The following is a 17,018-nucleotide window of genomic DNA, read 5'->3' as shown; positions in this document are numbered from 1 at the left end:
GTATCACTCGGCAATCAAAAAGAATGAAATCTTGCCATTTGCAACTACGTGAATGGAACTGGAGGGTATTATGCTAAGCGAAATTAGTCAGAGAAAGACAAATATCGTATGTCTTCATTCACATGTGAATTTTTTTTTTAAACATTTATTTATTTTTGGGACAGAGAGAGACAGAGAATGAACAGGGGAGGGGCAGAGAGAGAGGGAGACACAGATCTGAAACAGGCTCCAGGCTCTGAGCTGTCAGCACAGAGCCCGACGTGGGGCTCGAACTCACGGACCGTGAGATCATGACCTGAGCCGAAGTCGGACGCTTAGCCGACCAAGCCACCCAGGCGCCCCTATTCACATATGAAATTTAAGGTACAAAACAGATGAACATAGAGGAAGGGAAGCAAAAATAATATAAAAACAGGTAGGGGGGCAAAACATAAGAGACTCTTAAATATAGAGAACAAACTGAGAGTTGCTGGAGCAGTTGTGGGTGGGGGATGGCTAAATGGGTAAGGGGACTTAAGAAAGACACTTGTTGGCATGAGCACTAGGTGTTATAATAGGGCATGAATCACTGGAATCTATTCCTGAAAACATTATTGCACTATATGCTAACTAAATTGGATGTAAATTTAAAAAGAAAAAAAGAAAATGCCTATATTAGAGAAGAAGATCTCAAATAAATGATCTAGTCTTTCATTTTAAAAATCTAGAAAAAGAGCAAATAGAAACTGAAGGTGAGCCTGAGGAAGAAAGTAATAAATATCAGAGAACTAAATAGAAAACAAAAAACAGAGAAAATTAATGAAACCAACATTGATTCTTTGAAGACCAACAAAATTGACAAATCCTTACTTGTCTTAAGAAAGTGAGATGATACAGATCACAAAAATTAGTAATGAAAGAAGGGATATTACCACTGACCCCACAGAAATTAAAGAGAATGCACAAACAACTTAATTCTTACAAGTTAGATAACTTGGGAGAAATTTATCCAAAACCCTAAGAAATCACAAAATACAAAAACTGGTTCAAGAAAAAACAGAACATCTGAATAGACCTATAACAAGTGAATTAGCCATTCAAAATCTTTCTACACACACACAAAAATCCCAGATGACTTTCACTGATGATATTCATATCGATATTCCACAAATTCAGAAAACGAAGGATAAAGGAACACTTACTAATTCATTCTGTTGAGGCTAGGATCATTCTGATACCAAAATCAGACAAAGACATCACAAGAAAACTCTAAGCCACCATCCTTCATGAATATAGATGTAAAAATTCTCAAGAAAATATTAGCAAACTGAATCTAACAATGTATATGAAATTATATACATAACCAAGTGGGATTTATCCCATGAATTCAGGGTCAGTTTAACATCCGAACATCAATATTAATAACACCATAGTATATGTTTTATATTACTATATAACATAGTATACTATATTTATATTACTATATAATATAGTATATGTTATAATTAACACCATAGTAATAAAACAAAGGACAAAAAACACAGTATCTCAATGGATACAGAAAAAAATACTTGACAAAATCAAACACCTATTCTTGATAAGAACTCTTAACAAACTAAGAAGGGAAAGGAGCTTCCTCAACCTGATAAAAAGCAGCCACACAAAACCTACAATGATTTTACTCAGATTACCTAAAAATGGACCATTGACTTAAATGTAAGAGCTAAAACAGCAAAACTTGTTGAAGAAAACGTAGGAGTAAATTTTCAAGGTTAGTAAAAAAATGGTTTAGGAAAAGATTTCATGGATAGGACACCGAAATCACAATCACGTAAGAAAAAAAATGATAAATTATACCTCACTGAAATTCAAAGCTTTAAAGGATACCATTAAGAAAGTGAAAGAGCAAGCAACAAACAGGGAGAAAAGATTTGCAAAACATGTACCCAATGATAGACTTGTATCCAGAATATACAAAGAACTCTTACAACCCAAGAAGACACACGACCCAGTCAAAAAATGGGCAAAAGATACGAACAGATACTTCACCGAAGTAGATATACAAGTGACTAATGACCTCAGGAAAAGACGTTTAACATCAGTTGTTAGAGGAATACAAACTAAACTCACATGTGAGTTATGAAATGCTAGAAATGGCTAGAATGAAACAAATAACAAATGCTGTCAAGGATGTGGCAAAATGGGAATTCCCAGACATTAATGGTACAAATGTTAGTTGGTGCAGCCACTTTGGGAAAAAATTGGGCAGTTTCTAAACATTAAGCATAAAACTACCATAAGATCTAGCAATTCTACTCCTAAGGATTTATTCAAGAGAAAGGAAAATATACAACCACACAAAGACTTACACGTGCAGTTTTATTAATAATAGCCCCAAGCTGGAAACAACCCAAATGTCCGTCAACTAGTGAATGGGCAAACTTGGTATATCCACACAATGGAATACTAATTCAGCAATAAAAATAAGTGAAACTGACAGATCCTTACATCATGGATAAACATTACGCTTAGTGAAGGAAGTCAGATATAAGAGACCACATACTATATTCTACTTACAGGAAGTGTTCATAAGAAGCAAATTTTATAGAGAGAGAAAGTAGATTAGTGGTTGCTTGGGCATGAGGGATCTTAATGGGAGGAGGAAAATATTGTTAAGCTGATTTGTGGTCATGTTTTCACCACTCCGTAAAGCTTCTAAAAATCACTGAACTGTATAGTTGAAATGGGTGAATTATATATATGTAAAATATACCTCAATAAAGCACTTTTTAAAAAATCAGTATTTGCTTGAGTGCCTGGGTGGCTCAGTTGGTTGAGTATCCAACTTTTGATTTTGGCTCAGGTCATGATCCCAGGATCATGGGATCGAGCACCACCTCAGGCTCTGCACTGATCATCAAGTCTGCTTAATATTCTCTCTTCCCCCCAGCCCTCTCTCCCTCTCTCCCCCTCTGCCCTTCTCCCCTGCTTGCTCTCTAAAATAAAAAATAAAATAAAAATAAAAAATAAATAAATCTGTATTTGTTGAATCACTGTATTGTACACCTAGAAATAATATAACACTGTATGTTAAATATACTGGAATTTCAAATAAAAAGTACAAGTTGATATTAATTTTTTTTTTTTTAAGCAGAAGACTATTCTAAAAGAGAAATAACCACTAAATCCATGGGAAACCTAATTAGGTCCTGGACTGGGAAAAAAAAAACAAAACAAAAAACAAAAACAAAAACAAAACACTTCTGGGGAAATTAGAAGATATTTTTCAATGGACATCTAATTTTACAATTGGATGACACTATCAAACTGTTGGTACATTCTCTTGGGTGTGAGAATGGTTTGTGTTTATGTAGAATGGTCTTAAATTCTCAGGGGATACAGTTGAAGAAGTTAGGGGTGAAACATGATGTCTACAACTTACTTTCAAATGATTTAAGAAGACATACATACACACATATGAAGATAGACAATACGAATATGAAAAAAATGTTAACAATTGTTGAATCTATGTGGAAAGTATATAGGTATTCATTGTACCATTCTTTCAACTTCTCTAGAGCTTTGACAATTTTCAAAATGAGATGTGTGGATGAAAATAGTCCAAGGACCACACTTATTTGCTTTAGGATAGACCTTTAAAAAATCTCTACTTAATAAGCAAACTGTACTAGGGATGCCTGGGTGGCTCAGTTGGTTGAGCGTCTGATTTTTGATTCCAGCTCAGATCATGATCTCGTGGTCTTGAGATCAAGCCCTGCTTTGGGCTCCGCGCTGAGCATGGGAGCCTGCTTAGGATTCTCTCTCTCCCTCTTCTCTATGCCATTCCTCCACTTGCTCTCTCTCAAAATAAATTTTGAAAAACTTTTTAAATAAGCAAATTGCACTAGTAAAATGACGCTATACTTTTTATTTTCTCCATCCCTCACTTATTACCCAGTCACATTAGATTTCCTTCAGTATTTCAAATGAATTTGAATTTCATGTGCCTTCCTATCTCAGGCCCTTCCCTTCCCTGGCTTCTACCTTTCCTTCAAATGCTTGCCAGGGGCACCTGGGTGGCTCAGTCGGTTAAGCGTCCAACTTCAGCTCAGGCCATGATCTCACCGTTCATGAGTTCCAGCCCTGTGACGGGCTCTGTGCTGACAGCTCAGAGCCTGGAGCCTGCTTCCGATTCTGTGTCTCACTCTCTCTCTGCACCTCCCCCACTTGTGCTCCGTCTCTTTCTCTCAAAAAAAGCCTGAAAAAAATTTTTTTAAGTTTTTTTTTCAAATGCTTGCCAAAATTAATAATTTGTTCAATTATCTATCCCACTATCTGCCTCCCACAAAGGATTGTAACATTCAGGAGGGTGAGGGTTTGTTTACCATCGTGTCTCCAGTCCCGGTGCAGGGCTTAGTACATAGTAGGCGCCCGATAAAATTTTTAAGGGAATGAAAGAATGAATTTAATAAGTCAACCAATGTGTCAACCGCTGTCATGAATGTCTCTAGTGTTAGGGAAGCACCACTGCGTCTTAGAACAGGTCGGTCTCTAAGGAACGGTTATCATTTTAGATCCAGTTCTGTTGATACTCCCTGGAGGTCTCTGCCGACCTGTTTCTCACTATCTCCATAATGGACGTCCACTTGGGAGTAGATAGAAAATCAAACAGACCGAGCACGCAGTCATTTAGGGGGGAAAGATGTTGTAAAGAACACGGAACATCAGTCAAGGACAAGGCAGGAAGCATTGCTCAAAGGCTCCTCCAATAACATGCTAGAGCTTGCTGCCGCATCTGGCATGTCGTGGATGTGGCGGGCTGATTAAGCAAGTGGCTTGTGATTTGTTTCCTTGGTTTTGCTGCTGTCAGTCATCAAGGAGTGAACATTTTTTTTTTCCTCTCCCAGGAGAGTAGCTAGATGTATTGGATACTAAAATCAGAATTTTTCTGTCCCTGTGGGGGCAGTTAATAAGCGCTTGTTTCTTATAAAAAAAAAAAGACACAGCAATTTGCAGTCTAGTGCCATGACAATACCTTTGTTTAGAAGCAGACATTTGCTATTAAAAGTGTAAGTTTATTGAGACGCTAACTAGACTGGGGAGAGGATGAAAGGCAGGCTTTGTGTTTTTCTGGATGGGGCAGGGGGATCCAGAAGAAGACAGCTGCTCCCCTAGGAATAGGAAGAGAAGTGGCAGGGATGGGGACATGAGTCATGCATATTCAGAGGGTCCGAGGTGGCAGAACTCCAGGTGACTTGTCCACTAGTATTTGAGAGGACTAAGTTTTAGTCCCTGCGGTGTGCCAATCTCTGAGGATAGCACCTAGGAAATCTGTTTTTAAGTAGTCCTCCAGACCCCCAAATCAAAGAATCCAATTTAAAAATGTTAAAAAAAAAAAAAAAAAACGGGCAGAAGACCTGAACAGACATTTCTCCAAAGAAGACATCCAGATGGCCAGCAGACACAAGAAAAGCTGCTCAACATCTCTCATTATCAGGGAAATGCAGATCAAGAGCACAAAGAGATGTCACTTCACTCCTGGCAGAATGGCTAAAATCAGCAACACAGGAAACAACAGGTGTGGGGATGTGGGGAAAAAGGAACCTTCATGCACTATCAGTGGGAACGCAAACTGGTGCAGCTATTGTGGAAAACAGTATGGAGATGCCTCGAAAAGTTAAAAATAGAACTACCCTATGATACGGCAATTGCACTACTAGGCATTTACCCAAAGAAAACAAAGACACTAATTCAAAGGGATACATGCACCCCAATGTTTATAGCATCATCAACGATAGCCAAGTTATGGGAGGAGCCCAAATGTCCACTGATTGGTGAATGGATATAGATGTAGTGTACAAGGGAATATTACTCAGCCATAAAAAAACACGGAAATGTTTCCACTTTCAGTGACATGAATGGAGCCAGAGAATATAAGGCTAAATGAAATAAGTCAGTCAGAGAAAGGCAAATACCATATGAATTCACTCATATGTGGAATTTAAGAAACAAAACAAATGGAAAAGGAAAAAAGAATGAGAGGGAAACTAAGGAACAGACTCTTAATGATAGGGAACAAACTGATGGCTACCAGAGGGGTGGAGGGTGGGAGGATGGGTGAAATAGGGATTGAGCACCAGGTGATTAAAATAAAAACTTAAAAAAAAAAAAAAAAGAAGTTCCTCCAGATAATTCTTAAGCACACTCCAATTTGAGAAGCATTGATCTACAGTATGATCCCATTGGGGCTTTTAAAAAATTGTATGTGTATATGTGTATATACACATTCATGCATACATTTTAAAAAATCGTATATTGGCAAACAAATCGAACAACACATTAAAAGAATTATTCACCACGAGCATAGGGAGCCAAGATGACAGAACAGCGTGAAAGTCTTTTTTGCGTCTCGTGTCCATGACATACAGCCAGATCAACACTAAACCATCCTGCACGCCTAGAAACTGATTTGAGGATTAACGCAACAATCTGCACAACCTGAACCACAGAACTCAGCAGGTGCGTGGCGCGGAGAGGTGAACTGGGGGAGAAAAGGTGCAGAGGGCAGGGAGCCGTTTTTGCTTGTGAAGAGAGGATGGAGATGGGGGGGAATACGGGAAAACCACTGCCCCCCCAAAAGCAGCTGGAGACAAAGTGGAAAAGTGGAAAGAGCCGCAGGGACAGAACTAAAAAGGGAGAAAGAAGAGGGCTTAAATTCCACTAAGACTCTATAAACAGGGGGAGCGCAGATGAAACTCCGCAGCTCGATACCTGGCGGTGCTCTGGTGGGAAGGGCGAGTCCGCAGGAGCACAGTGGAGTCCAGGGGTCTTCGGGCCCCGCGGGAGAGGCGGTTCCCCTGCTGGGAGGACGTTAAGTAGAGGCGGTGCGGCCCCTCCCACAGTCAAAGGTGTCAGCGGACCCCGGAGAACAACCACATTCACCGGTGCTGGAACAAGGCCGCTGGGGGTGAAGCCTGGCGCCAGATGTGTGTTGTGATTTTCCGGAATCCCTGAGGCGCTGCTGCTACGCGATCGCGTCAACTTTTTCCGGGGAGGGCTGGCGCCCGGCTGCAGTCTCTGGGCGGCGGTGGCAGCCCAGTCGCAGGACGTTTCTGGGTGTGGCTGGCTCGGGGCCACCGCTCCGTGAGACCCTTCCGCAGAGGGGCGGAGCGGGTCAAAGCCGCAGTCCCTCAGAAGTAAGCGCTGGGGGAAAAACGGCCGCATCTGACATAAAACTCAAGATGGAAATGCCCCCTGGCAACCCGAGGGCTTGCTCACGGACGGTGTAAAAGCGGGGAGAGGGCAGAAGCCGAAGACAAAGGACGGTGCGTGATTGCTGCTCGGGAAGAACAGAGTTCTAACACCAGAGACCAGGAAGCTGGATGACGCCATTGTCAACGCTTCCGCGCATGCGCATACACACGCACAAGCGCCCAAACATCCACCCTAGTAAGCTGAGCAGCACCATCTAGTGGAGAACGGAGCTGTTACACTAAACCCCGCCCAACTGGGCCAACCTCGCTCTTCAGGAACACAAATCTCTCCGCCTGCTTAGTTTATGGACTATAAAGCGCTTCCTAGTTTGACTTCTAGGGGAAAATGAAGTAAATTCAATCGTATTTCAGTCCGTTTGCTGGTCCATCTATTCAATTTTCTTTTATTTTCCTTTTTTTCTCTTTTTCATTTCTTTTCTCTTTCTTGAATACAGAAAAAATTTATTTTTATTTTCAATTTTTATTACAAACATTTTTCTATAATTTTTTTCTACCATATTTTTTACGCTTGTGTCAATTTTTTTTAATTCTATTTTACTTCCATCATTTCATTTTATTCTACTTGAGTGTATCCCTTCTTTCAAATTTTCAAATGATTTCTTTTTTTTCTTTCCCCTTTTTTCTCTAATCTATCAAACACCTTTCAACACCCAGGCCAAAACACACCTAGGATCTAGCATCATTTATTTCATTTTGTCTGTGTGTGTGTGTTTGTTTTTAATTTTTTAATTTTGATTTTTTAAATTATGATTTTTAATTTTAATTTGAATTTTTTGACCTCAATAATTCCTATTATCCCTTCAACATGACAAAACGAAGGAATTCACCCCAAAAGAAAGAGCAGGAAGAAACAACAGCCAGGGACTTAACCAACACAGATACAAGCAAGATGTCTGAACCACAATTTAGAATCATAATAAGAATACTAGCTAGAGTCGAAAATAGATTAGAATCCCTTTCTGTGCAGATAAAAGAAGTAAAAGCCAGTCAGGATGAAATAAAAAATGCTATAACTGAGCTGCAATCTCAAATGGATGCTGCAGCGACAAGGATGGATGAGGCAGACCAGAGAATGAGCGATATAGAGGACAAACTTATGGAGAATAATGAAGCAGAAAAATAGAGGGAAACTAAGGCAAAAGAGCACAATTTAAGAATTATAGAAATCGGTAACTCATTAAAAAGGAACAACATCAGAATGAAAGGGGTCCCAGAAGAGGAAGAGACAGAAAAAGGGGTGGAAGGGTTACATGAGCAAATCATAGTGGAAAACTTTCCTAACCTGGGGAAAGACACAGACATCAAAATCCAGGAAGCACGGAGAACTCCCATTAGATTCAACAAAAACCGACCATGAACAAGGCATATCATAGTCAAATTCACAAAATACTCAGGCAAGGAAAGAATCATGAAAGCAGCAAGGGGAAAAAGTCCTTAACATATAAGGATGTCTTACCATATAAGGATGGAGAACCATCTATCATGCTAATGGTCAACAAAAGAAAGCCAGAGTAGCCATACTTATTTCAGACAATCTAGACTTTAAAATAAAGACTCTAATAAGAAATGAAGAAGGGGTCATAATTAAGGGGTCTATCCACCAAGAAGACCTAACAATTGTAAACATTTATGTGCCAAATGTGAGAGCACCTAAATATATAAATCAATCACAAACATAAAGAAACTCATTGATAATAATACCATAATAGTAGGGGACTTCAACACTCCACTTACAGCAATAGACAGATCATCTAATCAAAAAATCAACCAGGAAACAATGGCTTTGATTGACACACTGGACCAGATGGACTTAACAGATATATTCAGAACATTTCATCCTAAAGCATCAGAATACACTTTCTTCTCCAGTGCACATGGAACATTCTCCAGAATAGACCACATACTGGGACACAAATCAGCCCTAAGAAGTACAAAAAGATCGAGATCATACTTGCGTATTTTCAGACCACAACACTATGAAACTCAAAATCAACCACAAGAAAACATTTGGAAAGGTAACAAAACTTGGAGACTAAAGAACAGCCTACTAAAGAATGAATGGGCTAACCAAGAAGTTAAAGAGGAAATTAAAAAGTACATGGAAGCCAATGAAAATGGTAACTCCACAGCCCTTTTAGGCCTTCCTAAAGAAGGAAGAGAGATCTCAGATACACAACCTAACCTTACACCTTAAAGATCTTGGAAAAGAACAGTAAATAAAACCCAATACCAGCAGAAGACAGGAAACAATAAAGATTAGAGCAGAAATCAATGGTATTGAAACCAAAAAGCAGTAGAACAGATCAATAAAACCAGAAGCTGGTTCTTTGAAAGAATTAACAAAATTGATAAACCACAAGCCAGTTTGATCAAAAAGAAAAAGGAAAAGACCCAAATAAATAAAATCAAGAATGAAAGAGGAGAGATCACAACCAACACAGCAGAAATACAAACAAGAAGAAGATATTATGAGCAATTATACACCAATAAGATGGGTAATCTGGAAGAAATGGAAAAATTCCTAGAAACGTATACACTACCAAAACTGAAATAGGAAGAAATAGAAAATTTGAACAGACCCATAACCAGTAAAGAAATCGAATTAGTAATCAAAAATCTGCCAAAAAACAAGAGTCCAGGGCCAGATGGCTTTCCAGGGGAATTCTACCAAACATTTAAGGAAGCATTAACACCCATTCTCTTGAAGCTGTTCCAAAAAATAGCAATGGAAGGAAAACTTCCAAACTCTTTCTGTGAAGCCAGCATTACCTTGATTCCAAAACCATACAGAGACCCCACTAAAAAGGAGAACTATAGGCCAATATCCCTGATGAACATGAATGCAAAAATCCTCAACAAGATATTAGCCAACCGGATCCAAAAATACATTAAAAAATTATTCACCACAACCAAGTGGGATTTATATCTGGGATGCAGGGCTGGTTCAATATCCACAAAACAATCAGTGTGATTCATCACATCAATAAAATAAAGGATGAAAACCATATGATCCTCTCAATAGATGCAGAGAAAGCATTTGACAAAATACAGCATCCTTTCTTGATAAAAGCCCTCAAGAAAATAGGGATAGAAGGCTCACACCTCGAGATCATAAAAGCCATATATGAAACACCCAACGCTAATCTCATCATCAATGGGGAAACACTGAGAGCTTTTCCCCTAAGGTCAGGAACAAGACAGGGATATCCACTTTCACCACTGTTATTCAACATAGTATTGGAAGTCTTATAGCTTCTGCAATCAAACGCAAAGAAATAAAAGGCATCCAAACCAGCCAGGAGGACATCAAACTTTCACTCTTCTCAGATGATATGATATTCTATATAGAAAGCCCAAAAGATTCCACCAAAAAACTGCTAGAACTGATTCATGAGTTCAGCAAAGTCACAGGATATAAAGTCAATGCACAGAAATCGGTTGCATTCCTATACACCAACAATGAAGCAACAGAAAGAAAAATCAAGGAATCAGTCCCATTTATAATTGCACCAAAAACCATACAATGCCTAGGAATAAATGTAACCAAAGAGGTGAAAAATCGATACACTGAAGACTATAGAAAACTTATGAAATAAAGTGAAGAAGACACAAAAAAAATGGAAAAAGATTCCATGCTCCTGAATAGGAAGAACAAATGTTAAAATGTCAATACTACCCAAAGCAATCTACATATTCAATGCAATCCCTATCAAAATAACACCAGCAGTCTTCACAGAGCTAGAATAAACAATCCTAAAATTTGTATAGAACCAGAAAAGACCCCGAATAGCCAAAGCAATCTTGAAAAAGACAAAGCAGGAAGCATCACAATCCCTGACTTCAAGCTGTACTACAAAGCTGTAATCATCAAGACAGAATGGTACTGGCACAAAAACAGACACTCAGATCAATGGAACAGAATAGAGAACCCGGAAATGGACCCACAAACGTATGGCCAACTAATCTTTGACAAAGCAGGAAAGAATATCCAATGAAATAAAGATAGTCTTTTCAGCAAGTGGTGCTGGGAAAACTGGACAGAGACATGCAGAGGAATGAACCTGGACCACTTTCTTACACCATACACAAAAATAAACTCAAAACGGATGAAAGACCTAAATGTAAGACAGGAAGCCATCAAAATCCTTGAGGAGAAAGCAGGCAAAAACCTCTTTGATCTTGGCCGCAGCAACTTCTTACTCAACATGTCTCCAGAGGCAAGGGAAACAAAAGCAAAAATGAACTACTGGGACCTCATCAAAATAAAAAGCTTCTGCACAGCAAAGGAAACAATCAGCAAAACTAAAACTCAACTGACAGAATGGGAGAGGATATTTGCAAATGACATATCAGATAAAGGGTTAGTATCCAAAATCTATAAAGAACTTATCAAACTCAACACCCAAAAAACAAATAATCCAGTGAAGAAATGGGCGAAAGACATGAATAGACACTTCTCCAAGGAAGACATCCAGATGGCCAACCAACACATGCTCAACATCACTCATCATCAGGGAAAAATGCTCATCAGGGAAAAAATCACTCATCATCAGGGAAATACAAATCAAAACCACAATGAGATACCACCTCACACCCGTCAGAATGGCTAACATTAACGAGTCAGGCAACAACAGATGTTGGCAAGGATGCAGAGAAAGAGGATCTCTTTTGCATTGTTGGTGGCAATGCAAACTGGTGCAGCCACTCTGGAAAACAGTATGGAGGTTCCTCAAAAAACTAAAAATAGAACTACACTACGAACCAGCAATTGCACTGCTGGGTATTTATCCAAGGGATACAGGTGTGCTGTTTTGAAGGGACATATGCACCCCCATGTTTATAGCAGCACTATCAATAATAGCCAAAGTATGGAAAGAGCCCAAATGTCCATCGATGGATGAATGGATAAAGAAGATGTATATATATAGATATACACACACACAATGGAGTATTACTCAGCAATCAAAAAGAATGAAATCTTGCCATTTGCAACTACGTGGATGGAACTGGAGGGGATTATGCTAAGCAAAGTTAGAGCAAGACAAAAATCATATGACTTCACTCATATGAGGACTTTAAGACACAGAACAGATGAACATGAGGGAAGGGAAGCAAAAATAATCTAAAAACAGGGAGGGGGACAAAACAGAGGAGACTCTTCAATATGGAGAACAAACAGAGGGTTACTGGAGGGGTTGTGGGAGGGGGGAATGGGCTAAATGGGTAAGGGGCACTAAGGAATCTACTCCTGAAATCATTGTTGCACTATATGCTAACTATATGGATGTAAATTTAAAAAAATAATAAATTAAAATTAAAAAATAAATTAACTAATTTTAAAATAAAGTGGACAATCTATTCAAATGATGGAGACACCTCAGTGTTTACAAAAAAACTAGGCATCTCGTTTATGGGGAGATAAGAAGACCTGAGAAGTACAAGGAAATTGCCCTATTCCCAGAACACAGCGCCTGTAAAGAGAATCGCCCTTCTCAGAAAAAGGCACAGTGTGGCTTCATATTTCTGCTGCCTATACTGTTAAGATTCATTATTTACACTTTTACAGTCTAATGGACATCACTCCTGCCATAATTAACCAATATGCTAGTAGTCACTGAAGAATAAATTATAATAAAACTTCTAAGACTGCCTGCAAAATGAGGGCAAGTAAAAAAAAAAAAAAATCTCTGCCACACCAGTAATTATTTGATACACTGAAATCTGCTACACTTGCGGCTGTTTTTCTTAGAAAGTTAACGTCAAGAGCTGAAACCGTGCATCAAAACATTTCATTTCTGTCCCCAACCACTGTGACCTTGAGAAAGGTCGTTTACCATCTCTGGAGTTTCCTGGTATACAAACCAGAGATAGGAAGTCTCTCATGCAATGTACTGTGCTTAAATATTAAGTGGCAAACCAGAAAAGTATCTATTTTTATCATTATTAACCTCCAAGGTATCCTTGTGGAGGCAGCAAAACGAAGTAGACTGAAACTTTTAGGCCAATTAAAATTTCCTGGAGCACCATAAATTCATTGTAATTAGCAAGTGGATCAGCAGAAATAAAATTGTACCACTGATTACGGATTCCTTTAAGGGTAAGACATGAGCCAATCTTGTAATTGGGCTCCATGTAATAAAACTGGCAATGCTTTCTTTAAGCAGTACATTCAAGCACCTAGCTTTTAACATTATGATTTTTAGATTAAAGCAAGTTACGTAACTTCTGGACAGTCACGAAGACACTGGTACTGGTCTACTTACAGGGAGATTGAGAGACCACCTTTTCTACGCTAAGAATCATTAAGTCAAGATATTCTAGAAAATATCGAACTTGTTTTGAGAAAAGAAAGAGGTGGCAACAGTGAAGGGTGGTGGGCAACTGGCGAGCAACATTTGGGATTGGGTTCCTGGAGTTTGGGACAAAACGAGAAAAGTAGTAAGAGAGAAATGAAGAAGGCAGGCGAGAGACGGAAATGTCTTGTATATTTTCTCAGCCTATGCCACTGATGCTTGCTCTCATTTGTCTATGATTTTATATTTTGCATGTGTATAATTTTGTATACGATGTGTATATTATAAAATAGTATATTGTTGGTTTAGATTTTTAATTTATGCAAATCATATCACAGTGTATCTATTTTTATACGATTTTTTGGGTTTTGCTTTGTTCTGTTTTCAATGATCGTTATATTTAATATCTAGAACAAAATCTCCCACTTTGCTCTTCAAAGTTGTCGGAACTATCCTTTGTTCTTTGGTCGCCTAAATATAAATTTTAGCATCAGTTTGTCAGGCACCGTACACAATCTTCCTTTGCAATTCTGGTTGAAATTGCTTTTAACTTTATAAATTCATTCGGCAAAAGTTGAAATCTTGACGGTACTGATCCTCCCCAGCCACGACTATGGTGACCCTTCAGTCATTTTGGCCGTCTTCTGGGCCTCTAGTGGGGGTATCTGATATTTTATGGCTGCCCCAAAATATTTTGAAAACCCTTTCCCCATTTTAGGACTTCTCCCCCTTGTAAACCTCACTTTCCCAGGTAGAATCCAAAAGGTATTTCCTGGAAGCCCTTGCTCCTCCGATGTACACATATAATCGACCTCAGTGGCAGGTACGCCCTTGAAGACAGAAGATGACGGTGCCCTGCAGTCTCCTACCAAAACGGTCGTGCGGGTACTTGCTTTTCTCCACCTCCTGGTGGTCCCGCTCTCCAGTGGGGTTAGGTGACATCCAGTCACAGACACCAGCAGCGGCTGGGTTCCCGCTGAACCACTGGGTGCTGCCATTGTCAGTTACTCTTCTCGGCTTCTGCCACTGTGGCATCCTCCCTTGGCTCCCTCTTGGAAATCCTGCACGTTAACCACTAATAGGTTAACAAATCTCTTTTCGCTTAACGCTAGTTGAGGGGGATCTGCAGTCAGCACCTGGACACAAGAGTTAGGAACCAGAAGCGGACTGCTGTGCGGGTGAACCTTAGAGGTGGACGTGCCTTAGCGGAAGTGATTGCGAATACGGTGGTGGAAGACCAGATGCCCCAAGCTGGAAAGGTGGCGCGCCAAGGTGGCCCCACGTGTCCTCGCGGGTCACCCAGGCTCCCTGGAGCTCACTGTTCTCCCGGCGGAGGGCAGAGATGACCAGCAGCTGGGCCCAAGGACGGAGAGGGACGCACCGCAGAATCCAGAAGACAGAAGCTCCAGAATAGTGGTCGAGGGAAGTGGGGGAGGGACGTGGACCCCAGAAATACCGTATGACGGTCAGGAAGCATCAAGGGCCTACTTGCAGTTACTGGCCACGAACTTTCGCGAAAACGATTGAGCATGGCAGTTTGCCCCGCTCACTTCTGGTAGTGAACGTGCAGGCACCAGGAAGGCAAACAAGCTGCGTTTGGTCACGGGTGGGGTTTTACCAAGTGCACACGGCTAAGCAAGAGGACGGGGAGTTCAGGGAGACTGTGAAGGAATGTCCTAACAGGTGAGCATGGAATTCAAGCTGGGCGAAGGAGAAAGGACAGGCACGAAGGAAGTGAAGGACAGTCCGCATCAGGATTCTTAAGGGAATACACCGGAAGGAGGTGGCACCGGCAGGGTATTTAAAGTGCTGAGGGCACCGTAAGATGTGCGTGTTCGGTAGCAACAAGGTCTAGGATCTGATCAGGGGAGGGGCTGAGGTAAAATGGAGGACCAGAAAGGAAAGGAGAGGGTGAGGTACTGGAAAGATCAGCTATTGCAATCACCGGGAATTAAGAATAATGTTGAACAGGGGCGCCTGGGTGGCTCAGTTAAGCGTCTGCCTCTTGATTTCGGCTCAGGCCGTGGTCTCACAGTTCATGCGATTGAGCCCCCACACCCCACACCAGGCTCCAAGCTGAGAACGAAGAGCCTGCTTGGGATTCTCTACCTCTCCCTCCCTCTCTCAAAATAAACTTGAAGAAAAAAAAGAAGAACATTGAAGAGAACGACAGCAGGCCAGCAGCTAAAAGCTTCCAGGAATAATGGCATGGGACCCAGAAGCCCAGCAGTACAGCCTGATGACATGAGATTCAAAGGTGGTTTTTAGGAGAGCAGAGGGGCGAAGAATGGCCTGGAACGGGCAAAGAGAAACAAAGAGGACCCAGGGTATCCGGTAGCAGCAGCGTCAAAGAAAAGGGGCCACCCTGTCGGGTTGGGGAAGCAGAATCCTCAAGGAACAGGCAGGTTTGGACCAGAGCACAAAGATACAAACAATGTTCTGAGATGCTGAGCGTACGGGACATTTTGCTACCAGTGGATGGGCCATTTCAGGGAACAGAGCAAAGGAAGGTTTTCAGGAGTTGAAGTAAGAGATGAAGACAACAGGGGGATGCACAGAGGCCTAGAGGACTAAATTTGCAAGACGCTGCGCTATCCTGGGAGTTCAGGGCTCCCAGCGGCGACTGAGGGAAGCCTGTGGTGCGTGCGGAGACAGCCCCCGGGCTCAGGACTAGAAGGCTGGGGAACCGGAGGTTGGGGTATGGGTCTGGAGTCCTTCCTCGTTCCTGCCAGGAGAGGCATGGAGGCCTGAGGCTGGGTAACCTTACTCCAAGTACCTGGTGCTCCCCCTTAACATGTGCTGATGAAGGCATGGAACCCTAGGCTTCAGTTCTGGGAAATCTTCCAGAAGCATTTCTTGTAGCATTTGTTTCTCTCTTCCTCTCTCTCTTAGCGCCTGTCAGGTCACCTACACCGCACCCCTCTTTGTGCTGCTTTCACCTCTTTTTGGCTATGCTTCCCTGGGTGATTTCCTTGACTGTATTTTCCAGTGCTTATTCTCAGTCTCATTTCTGGTATCAACGGTTAGTTTTCAAGAGGTCTTTTTCCATTCTCTGAATTTCCCTTTTTTGGAGCAAAAAGGTTTGCATCTGTTTCATAGATGCAAACCTCTTCTCCAAGCTTAGAATAAATTTGCTTCTTCCCACACAGTCTGTTCCAAGTGGGCTTTCTTTTTCCTTGCCCCGGCCTCTTTCACATCCTTGGCTATTTGTTTATATCTAAGAACGGAGCGATAAAAAGCTGGCTGGGGGGGCTGGGCACGGGGAACCTGGCTACGAAGCTCTATGTGTACAGCTGGAATGTCTAAAGAGCCCTTTCACTGAGGAATCGGATATGTCAGGATCATCGCTCTTTCCTCTCCCAAAGAAAGTTCTTCTGATTTCCAGCTGAGAAGGTACACAAGTCCAGTGGGCAGCATTCTGGATGGAAGCGGGGGCAGAAGGCTAGAAGGGAGGGAGAAGCATTTGACATTC

Source organism: Lynx rufus, unplaced genomic scaffold (assembly GCF_022079265.1).
Source record: "Lynx rufus isolate CCGP_SWC_20201006 ecotype Redwood Valley unplaced genomic scaffold, mLynRuf1.p SCAF_5, whole genome shotgun sequence".
NCBI lineage: Eukaryota > Metazoa > Chordata > Mammalia > Carnivora > Felidae > Lynx > Lynx rufus.
The sequence above is the reverse complement of the archived record's forward strand: the minus strand, read 5'-3'. Positions refer to the sequence as shown.